The sequence below is a fragment of the Dipodomys spectabilis genome, unplaced genomic scaffold, assembly GCF_019054845.1.
Source record: "Dipodomys spectabilis isolate Male_0828 unplaced genomic scaffold, ASM1905484v1 ptg000728l, whole genome shotgun sequence".
Lineage (NCBI taxonomy): Eukaryota > Metazoa > Chordata > Mammalia > Rodentia > Heteromyidae > Dipodomys > Dipodomys spectabilis.
In genome coordinates, this window is record NW_024871405.1 from 120,063 (window position 1) to 136,449 (window position 16,387).

General features: G+C 63.8%; 2 protein-coding genes across 3 annotated transcripts in view; one reads left to right on the top strand and one right to left on the bottom strand.

Moving 5' to 3' along the window:
* The window catches only part of Dhcr7 (7-dehydrocholesterol reductase), a 365,017-nt gene that overhangs the window by 90,601 nt on the left and 258,029 nt on the right, over positions 1-16,387 (bottom strand). The window lies entirely within an intron of this gene.
* The window catches only part of Osbpl5 (oxysterol binding protein like 5), a 47,479-nt gene continuing 34,032 nt past the window's right edge, over positions 2,941-16,387 (top strand). The window contains exon 1 of one of the 2 annotated variants that reach the window (XM_042672577.1): positions 2,941-2,993. The gene's annotated coding sequence lies outside the window, so the exon portion shown is untranslated. Of the gene's footprint in view, positions 2,994-9,514; positions 9,547-16,387 lie in introns of those variants that run through there. The other variant, XM_042672576.1, reaches the window with a different exon arrangement.

The window sequence follows — 16,387 nt, forward strand, 5'->3', positions numbered from 1 at the left end:
AAGGAAGCTGAGACCCAGAAAGAGCAAGGCCGCGGCTGCCCGTGGTGGAGCCGCTTTCCCGTGGGACTTGGAGGAGTCAGAGACCTCCACGTCCCATGCAGCTGCTCCCCGTTAGGAAGCAGAGTCACGAGTCCCAGGAAAGATCAAGGAGTGGAAGGAGAGAAAGGAGGCAGAGGGCTCAGCTGGCCAGGCCAGGCTTTAGTCCTAGCTGCAGGGGGGCTCCATGGAGCAGGGAGCAGGATCACAGAGACCGAGCAGGGGTGGGGGGGTGGGGGGGGTGGGGGGTGGGGTGGGGGGTGGGGGGGTGGAGGGGGGTATCCATTCAAGGACGAGAGCCTTCCTTGCAAGGCTTCCGTCCTGTCGACGCTGGCAGTCCTGCACTTTCAGACAAGGTCAGGGGTACAGTTTTCCTGGGAACCTGAAGGGCTCCCCCGGGGGAGGGTGATCAGTGGGACACAGGAGCAATGAGGAGTTAGGAGAACAAAGCAGCTTCCCTGCACTCCCAAGCCAGGCAAGAAGCAGCCAGGGCTGGGCACCTGACAAGACACCTGACACGGTGTCTGAGCCTGGCTGCCGGCGCGGCGCGGCGCGGCCTGCCTGGGACTGCGCTCTCATCTGCTGCTGGCCAGTCTCAGCCCAGAGAGGGGTCCACCTCATCCAGACGCCAGGCCTTTCCCACCCCCAGGGGGGGCCCTGTGACCTCTCTGGATGCCTTGTGACCTCTGTCGCCATCTGTGTTCCTTGAGGCTATCCAACCCCTATAACCTGCATCAAGGACAATTTTCCAAGTTTGGCCCCTGAGACCTGGCCCCAGGAGGCAGAAGCTTTGTTTTCTTTCTGGGTTCCCAGTGGACTACAGGGGGACCTCCCCCCCCCCCAGTAATGCACAGGCTTCTGGAAGCCACACCCAGCTTTGTTCTTGACTTCTTAAGAAGACAGCTGACTGGTCCACCCCCCTCCCCCCAGCTGCACAGCCCATACCCAGCAAGCCTGCCATGGCTCTGGGCGTCGTGTCTGAGAGATTCTGCATCCCAAGGCCTCGCCACCAGGTGACTTGGGGGCTAGTTGGGCACAAGGCAGGTCCTGGCAAGGGGAGGGGGGTGAGAGAGAAGAGCAGGTTCAAGCAACCCACCTGCCTGGACCCTCTGATGAACCCTCGGACCTGGGCACACAACCAGTGGCAGGTGCTTCTGCCCCAAGCCAAACTCTAGCCCTGGTCTGCCTGGGTCAGGGTGGCCGAGGTGGGGCCCTGAGGGGTAGAGGTTGGCCGGCTGGGGACAGAGCTCCTTTGAGTTGGGATCTACCACTCTCAAGGCCTGGAAGAGGCCTGGCTGGGCAGCGAGCCCGCCTCGGTTTGCCCTCACGGCCTTGCACCATGGCCCTACAGCCTCCCAGGCTCAGGGGCCACCCTAGATGCACCCGCAAAGCCTCGAACCCGGGGAGCGGGGGCCTGCCTGGGGTGTAAGCAGGGGTGCTGGGGGCGGGCGGAGGCCCTGCCAGGCCTGCTCCTGCTGGGCGGAAGGGCCTGCGGGTCCTGCCTGTGTCTGCAGGGCAGGCCTCCCTCCTGGGGTCCTTTAGAAATACAGTGAGGTCTTCGAGGTTTGGACGGACCCGCGGGGTCCAGCGCCCCCAGGACCGGGGGACGGGGGCCCCGATCCACTGCCCGGTCCGCCCTCGGGGATGTCCCTTTGGGCGCGTGGATAGGGGAAGGGCCGGGGGCCCCAGACTCGGGGCCCTTGTGGCCTGCTCTCCTTCCCTGGAGTGAGAAACGGCGTGGGGGGCGCTGCGCTCAGCACGAGCCACTCCCAGCCACCCCCCAGCGCCCCGGGATCGGCAGAGCTGGGACGCGAGGCCCGCCGCGAGGTCCCGGACGCCCGGTCCCAGACCCGCTCTAGCTGGGCGACGGCCGGACCTCTTCCCTCCGCCCCGCCCTTCGGCTCCGCCCCGTGTCCCCGGCTCCGCCCCGCCCTTCGGCTCCGCCCCGCCCTTCGGCTCCGCCCCGCCCTTCGGCTCCGCCCCGTGTCCTCGGCTCCGCCCCGCCCCTCAGCTCCGCCCCGCCCTTCGGCTCCGCTCCGTGTCCTCGGCTCCGCCCCGCCCCTCAGCTCCGCCCCGCCCTTCGGCTCCGCCCGCCCTTCGGCTCCGTCCCGCCCTTCGGCTCCGCTCCGTGTCCTCGGCTCCGCCCCGCCTTCGGCTCCGCCCGCCCTTCGGCTCCGTCCCGCCCTTCGGCTCCGCCCCGTGTCCCCGGCTCCGCCCGCCCTTTGGCTCCGCCCCGCCCCTCGGCTCCGCCCGCCCCTCGCCTCCGCCCCGTGTCCTCGGCTCCGCCCTGCCCTTCGGCTCCGCCCCGTATCCCCAGCTCCGCCCCGCCCCTCGACTCCTCCCCGTGTCCCCGGCTCCGCCCCGCCCCTCGGCTCCGCCCCGTCCCTCGGCTCCGCCCCGTGTCCCCGGCTCCGCCCGCCCTTCGGCTCCGCCCCGCCCCTCGGCTCCGCCCGCCCCTCGGCTCCGCCCCGCCCCTCGGCTCCGCCCCGCCCCTCGGCTCCGCCCCGCCCCTCGGCTCCGCCCCGTGTCCTCGGCTCCGCCCCGCCCTTCGGCTCCGCCCCGTGTCCTCGGCTCCGCCCCGCGCGTCCTCGGCTCGGCTCCGCCCCTTCGGCTCCGTCGCGCTCTCTCGCCGCGCCTCTGTCCTTAGCCCCGCCCACCCACCGCCGTGCCCTCGCCCCGCCTCCCTCCTGCGCGCCGCTCCTCCTCCCTCCGCGATCTGTCCCGATCTCTCGCGCCTCCTCCCTTCCCCCTCCCAGCCCCGCCTCCCTCCTCAGCCCCGCCCCTGGCCCCGCCCCGCCCTGGCCCCGCCCCGCCCTGGCCCCGCCTCCCGCCAGCCCCGCCTCGCGCCGGGGGAACGGTCCTCTGGCATTTCCTGCCGCCCGCCCGGCCCGGCCCGGCCCGGCCCGGAGCACCGAGCCCGAGCACCGAGCGGGCGCGCACGCACGCGGCGCGGCGCGGTAGGAACTGGGCCGCCGGGATGGGGCGGGGACGGGGACGGGGACAGGGCCGGGGCCGGGAGGCGACCGGGGACGGGACGGGGACGGGACGGGCGGGGAGGCCGGGGAGGGGACGCGGAGCAGGCCGGAGCGTCCAGCCGGCCTCCGGAGCCGGCCACAGGGCTGGGCAGCCGGCTGGGGAGCCCGTGGACCCCTGCCCGGCCACGGCGTGGAGGGCGGGCTGCGGTGGGCGCAGCGGGGCCCGGCTCCGCGCTTGGCGGGGCCTAGGCCGGGGGGGGGCGGGGGGAGGGGGGGCCGGGGGGCGGGGAGAGGGGGGGCCGGGGGGCGGGGGGAGGGGGGGCCGGGGGAGAGGGGACCGAGGGGGGCCAGGGGGGCGGGGGAGGGGGGACCGGGGAGGGGACAGGGGGCGGGGGAGGGGGGACCGGGGAGGGGACAGGGGGCGGGGGGGGGGGGGGCTGGCCGCCACAGGCCCTGGGTTGGAGGCGTCCCTCCTCCCGTCCAGCCAAACCCCGGAGGGGTGCTGGGAGGGCAGCGGGGCCAGCGGCCGCCTCCGGGTCTGAGGCCCCGCTGGAGTCGTGGCTCCCCCGCGCCCTGCCTAGGGCCACACAGCGGCTTGCCGGGGCCGAGGCTGCCCACAGCCTGCCTCCCGCCTGACCTTCTAGGGAAGGAGGGAGCGCCGGGCATTGTGGGAGGCTTGAGTGGCCAAGTCCTGTGTGTATGCTCGAGGTGGGATATGCCAGGGGAGGCCGCCCCCTCCGCCCCCTAGACACAGGTTCTAGTACTTTCTACCTCTACCTCCCCTCCCCCCCACCAGCCAGCCCACTGGTCTTCTGTCAGAAGTTGGCTAGTTAGGGCTGCCCCCACCCCCCATGGCAAGGAGGTCTTCTCCACCCTTGTCCACCGGATGTCTTGCTAAAGTGGCCAATGAATTCCTCTTCTTAGGCTGGGGGAGGGGGTGGGGTCTCACCTTGATGCGCTGTCTACCAAATACGTAATGCGAATGTGTGTGTGAGCCCCAGGAGGCAGCTTCGCAGGCCAGAGGCGCAAGGGCCCAGAGACGCCGGCCTGGCCTTGGGCTTGGATGCTATGTGTTTGGTCTGTCTGCTCCCGGTGGCTCCAGGTCCTCCTCTCCGTGTCTGTTCTTGACATCTGTCTGCCATGTTTGCCCCCGCTTCCTTGTCCCGCTTCCTTGTTACTCTGGGGCCTTGCTGATCCCTGCGCGCGCTTGCTGGGGAGGGAGAAGAGCCAGGTGGGCTTTGCAGGTAGCAGGATCGAAGATGGCCTGGCGACCAGGCAAAGGCAGCTGGCTCTTCCCCCTCAGGCCTGGGCTGGGGACCTACAGATCCATTGTCTGCCTGCACGCACGTGTGCGGGGCAGGGCGGCAGGCGCTTTAACACAGGCTTCAGTGCCAAGGAGGCGAGCGCCGAGCTCCAGCGTCTGTCTGGTCTGTCTTGACAGGCTGTGTTTAGAGAAGATGACGAAGCAGCAGCTGATGGGCTGGGCCAGGATCCCTGACCGCAGCCCTGGGCCTGGGGTCGGGGGACAGCTGCTCTGAGGCCGAACCCTGCTAATACACCCCGAATATCAGAGGTTCACTCCACGGGCCCAAAGTGGGCCCGGAATAGACCAAGTCTAAAGTTGCCGCCATAGGCTCTTGGCAGATGGACACCACACTCAACCCCCCAGTCCCCTCCCCCACTTAATTGTCTTCTCCAGGGAGAGAATGTCTCTCTCTCTCCTGAAGCCGGGGGTCTGAAGGGTCGGCCCGTGTCCTCTCTGGCAGCTGTGTTTTGGGAATGTGTGCCCTCCGTGAACCCCATCACCGAGCCTTGTGCCACACAGGGCACGCGGTTGAGAGCGGACCCAGTGACGCCTCCCATGCCCACTCTTTATCTGAGAGATGGAAGTTTGGGTTCTCAGTGCAGCCAAAAGTCCAGCACAGAGGGGACAAGACCCAGGACACACCACACCAGAAGGTGATGGAACAGCCTGAGTGCTGCTCGCAGGGTCCACCCGGGACCCAGGGGAGCCCCCTTGGGTGTTGGGAGGTGCAGGCCGGAGCCCTGGCATCCTGACGGGCAGCTGACGCACCTGCCCTGGCGCACTGGTGGCTGCCACAAAGGGCATCTGGGACCTCTGAGGACTTGAAGGGGGTGGTGGCCCCGGGCTGGGCGTCATGGCAAGTACCTGGGGGCGGGGCGGGGAGGGGAGGGTCGCGCGTGGAGGACTTGGACTTCGGAAGGCGCTCTCAGCTGCACAGCTGTTGCAAGCCAAAGCCCCGGAGGCATGCAGTGGGCAGGAGGTTGTGTTGTGCTGGGGCAGAGCTGAGGGGAGTGGGCACCGCCTGTGGCCTCCGGGTTGAACTTGTGATGCCATGGAGGGAACAGAAAAGTAGAGTGGCCCTCAGCTTGGAGTTCTTTGACTACCGTGTTAGCTGCGAGTTTTATGATATCAAGATGTGTGTGATTCACAAGGTGCCAGTGGCACACACCTGTAATCCTAGCTGAGATCCGAGGATCACCTTTTGATGCCAACCAGGCAGGAAAGTCCGTGAGACTTTTGTCTCCAATTAACCAGTGAAAAGCTGGAAGTGGAGCTGTGGTTCAAGTGGTAAAACATCAGCCTTGAACAACAACAACAAACTCAGAATGTGTTTGTTTTTTTTTTGGGGGGGGGGTCCGGTCGTGGGGCCTGAACTCTGGGCCTGGGCGCTGTCCCTCAGCTCTTCAGCTCAAGGCTAGCACTTGAGCCACAGCGCCACTTCTGGTTCTTTTCTTTTTTGCTTACGTGGTACTGAGGAATTGAACCCAGGGCCTCAAGGCATGCAAGGCAAGCGCTGTACCACTGAGCCACCTTCCCAGCCCCAAACTCAGAATGTGGGACTGGCTGGATTTTCCTGGGGACCCCTGGGACAGTAGCACTGGCTCCTGGGATGAGCGGGGAACTTGACTCCTGATCCATTGGGAGGCTCAGGGGTCATCCAGCCCGGCCGCTGGCCAATGGAGCCTTACCAAGGCCAGCAAGCCACCAAACCAGTCAGAGCCCGGCCCTGTTACTCAGGACGGGAGCCGTGCTGACACCCAGAGGGCCCTTGAGGCACATTTCAGGGCCGCCCAGACTGAGAGCAAATGCTTTGCCTCTCTTGCAATGCTAACCTCAAGCCTGGCCTCCCTGCAGACTGGGCCTCTCTGCCTTCTCCCTGCCCAGCTCTGGTGTGGAGCAGGGCATTTGCACAGGCTGCCATCCAGCCCCACCTAACCTTTCCCCAGTCAGCAGACACCTGGTCTACAAAATGCAAACCCAATTGGGAGTGTGGCTCGGTGGTGGGACTTGTGCCTAGACTCTGTGAGGTCCTGGGTTCCATTCCAGTACCACAGAAATGTGTGTGTGGGTGTGTGTGTAGCCCTTCATCGTTCACCATGACTACAAGGCCCTAGGTGCTCTGCTCCACAGCCTCCTCTGGTCTGAGGGTTCCAGCCCCAGACTCTAAGCCTGTGTGGGGCTGTCAGGGAAAGCCGTAGAGGTGGTGGATTGAGATCAGCTGGCCCAGCCTCCTCCCCAATCCCGTCTGTGCTTCGTGGAGGAGGGGGTTGGAGAACTGGCTCTGGTCATTTCTGAACTGGGAATGGGGCTGCTGAGCGGCCTGAGCTCAGGGGACACATGACCTTGGTGGGTGCAAGCGGCCTGTGCCGACAACTGTCACTTCTCAGTCTGGCTGGCCTGAGTCCAGACGAAAGGGGGAGTTAAGGTTCAACAGTGACCACTTACAAAGCTTAAATGAACAGGATTCAGGGGATACCCGTCTTGCAGGCTGCTGGCCAGGCTGCCCCTGGGCCTGCGTGGAGCTGCCTTCCTTTGGTCTCCTTGATACAGAAGTTTGGTCCACCACAGGCGGTGCTCCCAGGAGGGCCGGCTGACCCCTGGGCTCCTGGACCCAGTGTGGGAAGCACCCATGGGTCCCTTCCACTCAGTGTGTGGGGGGCATGTGTCAGCCCCTTGGCAAGGCACTGGGATTGATCCGTGTGCCACCTGTTGGAGTAAATACGGCGAGAGGGACCTATAGCGCCTTTGGGCCGGTGAGGCTTTTGGTGCCCAACTATTAGAGTAAATGCGACAGTTGCTCTGTCTCTGGGGTCCACGCAGTGGCCTGGGCTTGTGGCCCGCGGTGGCAGGCTTCCTGTGCCTCTTCTGTTGGCTCTTGGGAGGGATATGGGCAGAGAGTGTGGATCACCGGCATTCTAGTGGCACTTGTGATGCCCACACACCAGGCCCGCAGGGGTCCCTGCGTGCCCGCTGCGGGGGGCGCAGGACGGGTGCTGGAGGTCATTAGCGCAGATGGGCAGCCATTTTTATTTGGGGGCTACGAGGAAGATGGCTCCCACTGGCACCCCACCTGCCCTTCAGAGGTAAGAGGGGAGCCAGGAGCCTCCCAGGCTGTTGGGGCTCCCTGGGCAGTGGCTGGTGGCCAAAACTGCCTCCTCAGGGAGCAGAGGGAGGCGAGCTGGGGCTGGCCACAGAGCGCAGAGCAGAGGGGAAGGGCGGCCGGAGTCCTTATCTTGTGACCAGCTTCACCCCCGGCTGTGGCAGGCGGTCACTCAGTCCAGTGGGATTCAGGCCCACCAGTGGCAGGGCCAGGTGGGCAGAGCCAGGGTGGGCAGGCACCCTGGTCCTGCAGTGAAGCCCTTTTTCCCTGCTGGCTGAGCCCAGGCAGGGAGGGGGCCGTCCGTTCTGGGCTTCCTGCCTGCCACTGGGCATAGAGATGGGTCACGTAGGCCATCAGGCCCCCAGGCCTCAGGGGAGGCTGCCTGGGGCCTGAGGGATTAGTGGATTTGGAGGCCTGGCCAAGGAGGAGATACTGGGCCAGGGAGGCCCTTTTTCCACCAAGCCTCTCCTTTCCTGTCCTCCACTGTCCAGGCTGGCAGCCAGCCCCTGAGCAGAGTGCCCAGCCCACAGCTGCCCAGCCTCGGCTCAGAGACCGCTCAGCCACGCCCTCTGCCGCTGGCCTTGGCTTCTGCCCCAACCTGTCCCCAGCTGTCTCCTCCTTGGGCTGACCCCAACCTTTAGAGGGACCGTGAGTCCAGCGTAAACATTCACTTGGGCCTGGGCCCCTGGGGCCTGGGCACTGCACCTGCAGAGTGCATGGTATCCTTGCATGAAACAGGACCGGTGACGTTCCTGGCCCTGGGCCTGGGGGGCCTCTCCCCACCTCCAGCCAGCCCCTTGGTTAAGAGCCACACCTCTTTGGCCTGGGCCCAGGAGCTAGGTATCAAAGCAGTGAAAGCCTGGGTCCTGCCCCCTGGGAGACCTAGCCCTAGAAGGCCACACCTGACCTTCCTTTCCTCCCACAGCCTGGCTGCCCAGGCCTGGGCAGGGTGCCTATTGGCAGGGTGGTCAGCTCCAGGTACAGGGCTCCCTAAGCTGAGGGCATGAGATGGAGAGCCAAGGGCGGAAATGCCATTCCTCTCTGGGCCTCAGTTTCTCTACCTTTGAGGTGCCCCCACCTCTGGCACACCCTGCCCCAGCAGCAGGTCCTGGAGCTACTGCTTACAGCAACCCCAAGTAGCAGCCTAGACAGCAACGTGGGACCTCCAGAGCCCTTCTCCTTACCTGGGGGTGCCCGGCCCACCGCGCCCCTTCAGCCAGTGGTCTTTATTTTTGTGTTGGTTCTGGGGCTTGAACTCAGGACCTGGGTGCTGTCTGTCCCTTGGCTTTTTCACTCAAGTTTGATGTCTACACTTGAGCCCTAGCTCTCCTTCTAGCTTTTTGCTGGTGGTAAGAGTCCACAGGCTTTCAGCCCAGGCTGGCTGCCATCCTCAGATCTCAGCCTCCTGAGCAGCTAGGATGGCAGACGTGAGCCACCGGCATTCTTGAATCCTGTTATGTATCTTGACAGTTCACGGCAAGTTTCATGCAGAGGAAAGTTTCCACTGATTTTCAGGAGCGTGGATCTGCCTCCCCCCCCCCCTTCTCACATCCACATGGGAGGTTTGGGGAGATCTGTGCTGCTGAGCGCGACCCTGCAGCTGATGCTCCTGCAGCTGGAGCTGCGCCCACTTGCTTTCCCATGGGGCTCTACCTGCCGCTGCCCTGCATCCCACAGCCAGGCCCAGGAGAGGACGGGACCCACCCAGAAAGCAGGCTGGGCCTCCGCGCGCTGCTGGGCGTCCTGACCTCGCGGGCGGGGCAGGGGGTCGGCCGGCTTTGAAGCCGGTCCTCGCCCACGGCAGCTCCCTGTGGGTTTCCACTTTGGGGCTGGCTCCAGGAGGAGAGTGTGGGCTGAGGCTGCCGCGAGGCCTAGATTCTGCCCCGGAATAGCAGAGTCCTCAAGTGACGGGTCCCTGAAAAGCAGGTTCCCCGAAGGGCAGGCAAGGCCGCCGGGAGGGGCCGGCGCTTGTCCACAGGTGCAAACCGGCGCAGGGAGAGGTCACCTTGACCTGACAAGGTGAGCGCCAGCCTTGTGTGGAGGCGCTGGGGACGGGGCCTGGCTGCCAGTCCCCTCTGCGTGGTCATCTTGCTGGCCGGGCCAGTGAGCTTCTCTGGAGGTTATTGGAGGTCAGGGAACAAAGGTGTTCCTTGGGGGTGACTGGCACCTATGGGCAGCCTCTGTGAGCCCCAGAGGGCTCTGTGAAAGCCCACGGTGGTCATGGTCAAAGCTCTGGCCATCCCTGCTGATGGACCCCTTCCCCCCATGCTTACCCCACTGCTGGACCCCTTCCTGCCATGCTTATCCCACTGCTGGAACTCCCCCCCTTATCCCACTGCTGGAACTCCCCCCCCCTTATCCCACTGCTGGAACTCCCCCCCTTATCCCACTGCTGAAGCTCCTCCCCCCTTATCCCACTGCTGGAACTCCCCCCCCTTATCCCACTGCTGGAACTCCCCCCCCTTATCCCACTGCTGGAACTCCCCCCCCATCCCACTGCTGAAGCTCCTCCCCCCTTATCCCACTGCTGGAACTCCCCCCCCTTATCCCACTGCTGAAGCTCCTCCCCCCTTATCCCACTGCTGGAACTCCCCCCCCCTTATCCCACTGCTGGAACTCCCCCCCCTTATCCCACTGCTGAAGCTCCTCCCCCTTATCCCACTGCTGAAGCTCCTCCCCCCTTATCCCACTGCTGGAACTCCTCCCCCCTTATCCCACTGCTGAAGCTCCTCCCCCCTTATCCCACTGCTGGAACTCCCCCCCCTTATCCCACTGCTGGAACTCCTCCCCCCCCCCCTTATCCCACTGCTGAAGCTCCTCCCCCCTTATCCCACTGCTGGAACTCCCCCCCCCTTATCCCACTGCTGAAGCTCCTCCCCCCTTATCCCACTGCTGAAGCTCCTCCCCCCTTATCCCACTGCTGGAACTCCCCCCCCTTATCCCACTGCTGAAGCTCCTCCCCCCTTATCCCACTGCTGAAGCTCCTCCCCCCTTATCCCACTGCTGGAACTCCTCCCCCCTTATCCCACTGCTGAAGCTCCTCCCCCCTTATCCCACTGCTGGAACTCCCCCCCCTTATCCCACTGCTGGAACTCCTCTCCCCTTATCCCACTGCTGAAGCTCCTCCCCCCTTATCCCACTGCTGGAACTCCCCCCCCTTATCCCACTGCTGGAACTCCTCCCCCCCCCCCCCCCCCCGCCTTATCCCACTGCTGAAGCTCCTCCCCCCTTATCCCACTGCTGAAGCTCCTCCCCCCTTATCCCGTTGCTGAAGCTCCTCCCCCCTTATCCCTCTGCTGGGACTCCTCCGTTTACCCTACTGCTGGGACCCCCTCCCTCGTTCCCCCCCCACCCCCGTCTCACCCCAGCCAGCTCTTTCCCACCCAGCCTTTCCCTACGTGGGCAGCACCTTCAGCCGGCACCACTGCCCTGGGAGAACGTTGGTGGGCACAGCAGGAGCAGCTTCCCCTTCAGCCTCTCTGGAGGTCAGAGGAGAGGGAAAAGAGGGAGAGGAGCCAGAGCACCAGGCAGTGTCCGCCCTCTGTCCTCACAGAGGCCTTCCCTAGCTGGAAATCCTGCCCAGTTGGGAGCCCAGTGTCCCCACGTGACTGACCTGGCTGGTCAGTCAGGGAGTGGCGTGGCGGTTTTAGGACCTGGGTCAGCAGATGGTGGGTGCTCCAGTCCCCCGTGTGGTCCGGGATCACTCCCTGAAGTCCTGGGCCTCAGTTTACTCATCTCTGGAATGAGCCATGAAGCCAACAGCATCGTGGGGTGCCACGGGGACTGGGCAAGGGCCTGAGCCAGGATGTGGCGCTCGCGACCCGTGGCCCTGGGCCTGTGGAGGTGGCATGAGCACCGGGCGCCGGGGGCTCACGCCCGTCATCCTAGCTACCCAGGTGGCTGAGATCTGAGGGTCGCGGTTCAAAGCCAGCCTGGCAGGAAAGTTCACGAGACTTATCTCCGATTAACCACCAAAATAACCCAGAAGTAGAGGTGGTATGGCTCAAGTGGTAGAGTGCCAGACTTAAGTGGAAAAGCCAAGTGAGAGGAAGTGGCGCTGTGGCTTCAGCCTTGATCTGAAGAGCTGAGGGACAGCACCCAGGCCCAGAGTTCAGGCCCCACGACCGGACCCAAAAAAACAAAACAAAGCCAAGTGAGAGTGTGAAGCTCTAAGTTCAAGCCTCAGGACTGGCAAAAATAAGTAATAGATATTGTGAGATATTTAAAAGCAAACCAAATAATGCAGTTTGTCCTGAAAGCTCAGAGCCAGGAAGGTGGAGGGAGGAGGTGCCTCGGGTCCCTGGCTCCCCAAGTGGATGTTCCCAGACATGTCTGGGGGCCTCATAAACAAACCCCGCTCCTGTGGCTGGAGCCACAGACAGCCCAGCCGCATCATCTCCCAGCACAGCATTTCAGAGCTGCATAAAACCTGGAGAGGCGCGCCCGCAGGCTCTGTGAGCCCTTTCATCCGTGGCTCCCAGCACCTGGGCCTCGTTTGTTTTCTTGGCAGAGGGGACAGAAATCACAGTTGATCTTCGTCCTGTGGAAGGATGTTTGTTTGTTTTCCTGCCCTCTGGAGCCAATTCTGCAGCCAGGTCTCTGAGCCCACACACGTGGTGCTCCTCTGAGGGCTGGGTGGTACAGAGAGCCCTGGGAGGGGCCTGAGCCTCCCGGGGTTTCTCCCTGAGTCCCGTGGGGCCCGCCTACTACCTCTGTCCATCTGTCTTCAGGAGGGTCTGGGCGCCTCCCACCTGAGCCCTGCAGGATGCAGGTGAGCCCCTAGAAGTGACTGACTGTGCTGAATTTTCTTCACTCTTCCTTTTTCCACTTTTTTTTTTTTTTTTTTGTCGGTCGTGGGGCCTGAACTCTGGGCCTGGGCGCTGTCCCTCAGCTCTTCAGATCAAGGCTAGCGCTCTACCACTTTGAGCCATAGCACCACTTCTGGCTTTTTCTGCTTATGTGGCGCTGAGGAATTGAACCCAGGGCCTCATGCATGCAAGGCAAGCACTCTACCACTGAGCCACCTTCCCAGCCCTTCCACATTTTTTATTAGCATCAGTTAGTTGTATGAGGATTCATTTTGATATGTCCATATTTGCATATGCTAAACCTCCTCCGTCACTCTCCCTCATCCTCTCCCCCTTATTTTGTTAATTGAAAACACACTAAAAAATTGACTGGGCATGGTGGCTCACACCTGTGAATCCTGGCCACTCTGGTGGGAGGCAGAGGTCAGGAGGACCGTAGTTTGAGGCCAGTCAGAAGATTCCCACCCCTAGGTGTGGTTGTGTGTGGCTGTTTTCCAACCAGTGCGGGAAGTGTGGAAGATGATGGTTGAGGCTGCCCTGGGGCTAAACACCTCTAGATCCTATTTCAGGTCAGGCACCGGCTCACACCTGTAATCTTATTACTCGGGAGGCTGCTGGAGGATCCTGGCTGAAGGCGGCTTGGTACATGCTGGTGATCCCTTTGCAACCAGCAGCCCAGTGTGGTGGCCTGTGCCTGTCGTCCAGCTCTGTGAAGGGCGGGCTCACAGATGGCGGCTCTGCAGACCCCATCACAACCGCCGTGGTGGTAGGACGCATGGTCTAGGCCAGCTGGGTCCCGGTTAGTGCTTTCTAAATGGCTGGGTCCGGAGCCTGGAGGGCTGCAACTCCAGGTGACCGCTGGCCTTCCTGCCCCGCAGGGCCTGGCCTACCCGCTCAGCCGCTGGCTGCTGGCTGGTGACCACATCGCTCCAGGTGGACCCCCTCCCTCACCCTCGTCGCTCGACAGGTCTGCGTCTCCTCTAAGGAGTCGGCCGCCTGACTCCAGCGCCACCCGCCTACCTCCATGGGTGCGCAGAGCCCTTTCCTCCAGTGACGCGGTGGGAAGTCAGGACTGGGGGAGCACAGCTCCTCCCTCTGTGCCAGGGAGCGCTGCCGGGCAGAGGCCAGTGCTCCTCACCCGAGGGACGCGGGCAAGAGCCCGCAGGGCCCACCCCCTGGCAGAACCGCCTGGCAGACAGAGCGGAAGCTCTGGGACTCGGGCGTCACTCTCCTCAGCCCTACGCAGGAAGTGTGTGTGTGGGGGTGCCTCTTTTCAGATCACAAGCAAAGAGCCACCACCCCGCCACGAGTGGGCAGCGAGCTGGGAGCCGGGCGGGTGTGGCCCCGGGGAGATGGCTGTGGGAGGGGTGAAGCCTTGGGCCTCCGCATCTGAGGACAGAAGGTTGGGCTCTGAGTCTCCTGGACACCAGCCTGCTGCGCCTGGCTTGTAGGCTGCGCTGGTTGGCCATGTTGAACTTGTGGTCAGGCCCACAAGTTGATGCCACGCCCCCTCCAGATCCCCGGCTCCTCCCTGAGGTTTGGGCTCTGGGCCTCTTCCAGACCAGCAGACAGGAACAGCTGTACTGCATCGGCCATGTTTACCTGGGAAACTAGACAAGGTCTAAAAGCCACGGTGAGCCTGCTCCCGGGCTCAGGGTTCTGCTCAGCCAGCAGCTCCTCAGAGCTGCCCCACGGAGGAGCCTTGCCCTGCAGCCCCCATCCGGGCCCCGGGCAGCACCGGCCCCCCAAGAAGCCCCGGCCCCCTAACGTGTGTGTGCATGTGAGTCCTTGTGTGTGTGTGTGTATCTGTGGCTCCAACGTGTATCAGTATGCATGTTCCAGACCGGAAGGCCTTGATGGCAAGTGTCTGGGGAGCTAGTGTGGGGACAAGAGGACCCCGTGTGACCCCGTCAGGCCTCACTGTACCCCACGCGCCACGTCTGTTTCCACGTCACCTGCTGTGCTGCTCCGGGACGTGTCATTGCAGAGTGTGGCCAGCCTGTCAGCCAACAACCAAATTTAGGTCTGGGAGCATTGAGGACAGCGAGTTTTGTCGCCTCTCCTCGGGAGTCACTCCCAGCCCTGGTGGCCCTGGCTGGGGTCCCCAGGTCCCTCTGTACCCCTCTCCATGCCTGGGCATCCCTCACATCTCCCGGCCTGGCCCGGCCCTCCTGCCCTCTGGGACTCCAGGCCGAGGACCCTGGAGAGAGGCTGTGGTCCCTGTCCCTCAGGACGTGCAGCGGCCTAGGTCCTGGGGTGCAGGTGATGGGGGGGGGAACGACTCGGTTCTGCACGCAGCATGACCTTCCTGGAGAGTCTCTGGGGTCTGGCAGGCGGCAGAGGCTGCCATGCCCAGCTTCTCTCCAGCCATGCTTTGAGCACCGCCCCCAAAGCCCCCGTGGGTTCCTCAGCATGGGTCCCTCCAAACCCTGCCGAGGGTCCTCCCTGAACCTTGCCCCCCATGGCCCCCTCTCAGGCTGCGTTCCCTCCCCCTGCAAACGCTTCCCCAGTGAGGGTTGTTGCGGAAAGGTTTCTGGGAGCAGCCCTTTGGGGCTCTCTGATCACTTAGGCTGAGGGCCTCTGCCAGGGAGGGAGGGACGGGGAGATAGAAGAGAAAACCCTGCGGCCCAGGGAGCCCTCAGACTGGACAGCCAGCCACCGGGGGCCCTGGCAGGGGCCATGCTGAGGCCCTCCAGAGCAGGGGGGGTCTGGCCAAAGCTGGAAGCATGGGCCTCCCCCGGGAGGTGGCCAGGATGGTCACAGCTGGACATCCCTTGAAAGGCCCAGAAGTCAGATTCCAGCAAGCATCCCCTCCCTCCCCCCCGTGTGCTCAGGGCCTGCGGTGTGGGAGAAGAGGAACCGTCCACCCGCTGTGCCGTCCACCCGCTCCGTGGGTGCTTGTCAGCCATATGCTCTCCCTCTTGAGCCACACTGCCAGCTCTTCGTACCTGACTTGCTCTTTGAATCCAGTCTTACGTTATTCCCAGGCCTGCCTAGATGCGACTGTGCTTCTGAAATAGCTGGAATGACTGGCATGTGCTGCCATGGTCAGTTTTCTTCTTGGCTGGCAGACATGGGGTTTTATAAATTATTCTTCCCAGGCTGGCCTTGAACTCTGATCCTCCTGCTTTTAGCCTCCGATGTAGCTGGGATTATAGGTGTGAGCCTCTGTACCCTGTGGTTAGGGAATATCCTGCTGGCCGCTTACTCCTCTATCAACTCCTTCAGCAAGGGGGGAGGGCACAGTGTAGGGGTGGTGTGGACTCCAGGGCAGGGATTTTGGTCCATCTGGGGAGTGAAGAGATAGATTTGTAAACTCCTGTATCCTGCTGTGGGGACAGATGGCCGAGGGTCAGATGAACAGCGCTGTGGGGATGGATGGCCGAGGGTCAGATGGACAGCGCTGTGGGGACGGATGGTCGAGGGTCAGATGGACAGCGCTGTGGGCTGTGGGGTTGGAGGGTCGAGGGTCAGATGGACAGCGCTGTGGGGATGGATGGTTGAGGGTCAGATGGACAGCGCTGTGGGCTGTGGGGATGGATGGCCGAGGGTCAGATGGACAGCGTTGTGGGCTGTGGGGACGGATGGTCGAGGGTCAGATGGACAGCGCTGTGGGCTGTGGGGACGGATGGTCGAGGGTCAGATGGACAGCGCTGTGGGCTGTGGGGATGGATGGCCGAGGGTCAGATGGACAGCGTTGTGGGCTGTGGGGATGGATGACCGAGGGTCAGATGGACAGCGCTGTGGGGACGGATGGTCGAGGGTCAGATGGACAGCGCTGTGGGCTGTGGGGTTGGAGGGTCGAGGGTCAGATGGACAGCGCTGTGGGGATGGATGGTCGAGGGTCAGATGGACAGCGCTGTGGGGACGGATGGCCGAGGGTCAGATGGACAGCGCTGTGGGGACGGATGGCCGAGGGTCAGATGGACAGCGCTGTGGGGATAGATGGCCGAGGGTCAGATGGACAGCGCTGTGGGCTGTGGGGATGGATGGCCGAGGGTCAGATGGACAGCGCTGTGGGGATAGATGGCCGAGGGTCAGATGGACAGCACTGTGGGCTGTGGGGATGGATGGCCGAGGGTCAGATGGACAGCGCTGTGGGCTGTGGGGATGGATGACCGAGGGTCAGATGGACAGCGCTGTGGAGCTGGCCCCACATGCT